Here is a 2,070-nt window from a genome sequence, read left to right as displayed (position 1 = left end):
TGCATCCTTCTTAGCTCATCCTCCCACCCACCTTTGCAAACTTGGAGATATTATGAACAAAAACAAAGCTGCTGGAAAAGCTCAGCAGGGCTGGCAGCATCTGTGAAGGAGAAAACAGAGTTAACACTTCTGGTCCGGTGACCCTTCCTCAGCTACTCCTGAGGATACTATCTCCTGGAGATATTACGTTTAGTTTCCACATCTAAATAATAAATATATATTGTGAATCGCTCGGGTCCAAGCACTGATCCCTGCAGTACCCCACTGGTCACTGTTTAACACTCAGAAAACAACCCATTTATTCCTAAAATGCTGCTTGGCCTACTGTGTTCGTCCAGCTCCACAATTTGTTATCTTGGATTCTCCAGCATCCGCAGTTCCCATTATCACTTATCCATAAATTTTAACTTTGCATTCTAAAATTTCTTTTGTGGAAACTTATTGACGCTTTCTGAAAATCCAAGTAAACGACATTTTCCTCCTTAAACTCTACAAATTACACCCTCGAAAACATCCAGTTTGATTTCCCTTTCCTAAATCCATGCTGACTGTTCAATGCTGTCACTATTTTCAAAGTGCCCTGCTGTTACATCTTTTATAACGGACTCTTGTATTTTACCCTACCACAGACGTCAAGCTAACTGGTCTATCATTCCGCGCTATCTCTCTACCAGCTCCTTAATTAAGCAGCGGAGATATTATTAAACAGTGAAGTTACATTAGCAGAGTCCTATTGTTCCAAACGAGCTCATTCAGCAGACGGCGCTGCAGGACGTGGAATAAGTTGCTGTCTGTTTTAAGTAATCAGCAACGCTCCGGCGTCGAGAGCACCTCCCCTTGAACGCCGACTGGATACTTTTGATGAACGGGGGAAAGAGCACCGCTATATTGAAGGGGGCAGCTCGGGAATAAACAGAGAACCATTTCTTCGGCTCTGGCCGTGTTGCATTGTCTCGTCCGCACTCAGATGCTGCGGTCACATGACCAAGAGCTATAGAGACTGCCAGGAGCTCAGGTAAGGGGCAGCCCTGTCGTACAGGCGGAGGAGGTCCTTCCATATCACCCCACCCCAGACCCCTCAACCCACAGGGAACGCAGCTGGTTTGTGTTGGCAAAGTGCAGGGGAGCTGGGCATTCTCTCCGAGACCAGCCTAAGATGGTTAGGGATGGGGAGACTGTCGCCATGCAGTGTCAGGTTTTTGTCTTTCGCCAGACAGTGAGCGGCAGGGTTTCTCTGCCTTTTGCTGCATCCCGAGTTTGGGTGGATCCTGTCACAGGCTGGAGCAAGGAAAAAGAACGAGATTGTTGTGCACCGACCCGTTGGGTGTCAGCCTGACCTTGGTCACAGCCCCGTTCACAGCAACCCACAGGTGCCCCCACTCTCCACTCGCTACGGTGTGGCCGCACAGGCAGCCCCGGAGCGCATCTCCTTCCCTACACTGCCCACTCCTCCCCCGGGCTCCCGTCCCCGGTCCTCTTCCCCTCCAACACCCGCGCCCCACAACCCCGGAGGTCCTCTTCCCCCTCCAAGCCGCCAACTCGCAGTCCTCTCCCCGCCCCGACAACCTTCCCTGTCTAGTTTTAGCCTTGAAACACCATCCCCATCCCGAACTCCGGTCTGCACACCTTCCCACTTCCCCGCCCCGCTCTCTCAGCCCCCCTCCCCCCCACATTCCCCCACCTCTTCCCCCCCACATTCCCCCCCCTTTTCCCCCCCACCGTCTCCCCCCCTCCCCCCCCCGTCTCCCCCCCTCCCCGTCTCCCCCCCCCCCCCCGTCTCCCCCCCCCCCCCGTCTCCCCCCCCCCCGTCTCCCCCCCCCCCACGTCTCCCCCCCCCACGTCTCCCCCCCCCCACGTCTCCCCCCCCCACGTCTCCCCCCCCCCCACGTCTCCCCCCCCCGTCTCCCCCCCCCGTCTCCCCCCCCTCCCCCCCATCCCCCCCATCCCCCCCATCCCCCCATCCCCCCCCCCGTCTCCCCCCCACCGTCTCCCCCCCACCGTCTCCCCCCCACGTCTCCCCCCCCCTCCCCACCTCCCCCTTCCCCCCTCCCCCTTCCCCCCTCCCCCTTT

General features: G+C 56.9%; 1 protein-coding gene across 1 annotated transcript in view; it reads left to right on the top strand.

Moving 5' to 3' along the window:
* Positions 1 to 800: 800 nt before the first annotated feature.
* The window catches only part of LOC125465700 (secernin-1-like), a 191,589-nt gene continuing 190,319 nt past the window's right edge, over positions 801 to 2,070 (top strand). The window contains exon 1 of the mRNA XM_048559439.2: positions 801 to 1,015. The gene's annotated coding sequence lies outside the window, so the exon portion shown is untranslated. The remainder of the gene's footprint in view (positions 1,016 to 2,070) is intronic.

This window comes from Stegostoma tigrinum, chromosome 2 (genome assembly GCF_030684315.1).
Source record: "Stegostoma tigrinum isolate sSteTig4 chromosome 2, sSteTig4.hap1, whole genome shotgun sequence".
NCBI classification, from domain to species: Eukaryota; Metazoa; Chordata; class Chondrichthyes; order Orectolobiformes; family Stegostomatidae; genus Stegostoma; species Stegostoma tigrinum.
The sequence above is the reverse complement of the archived record's forward strand: the minus strand, read 5'-3'. Positions and strand labels throughout refer to the sequence as shown.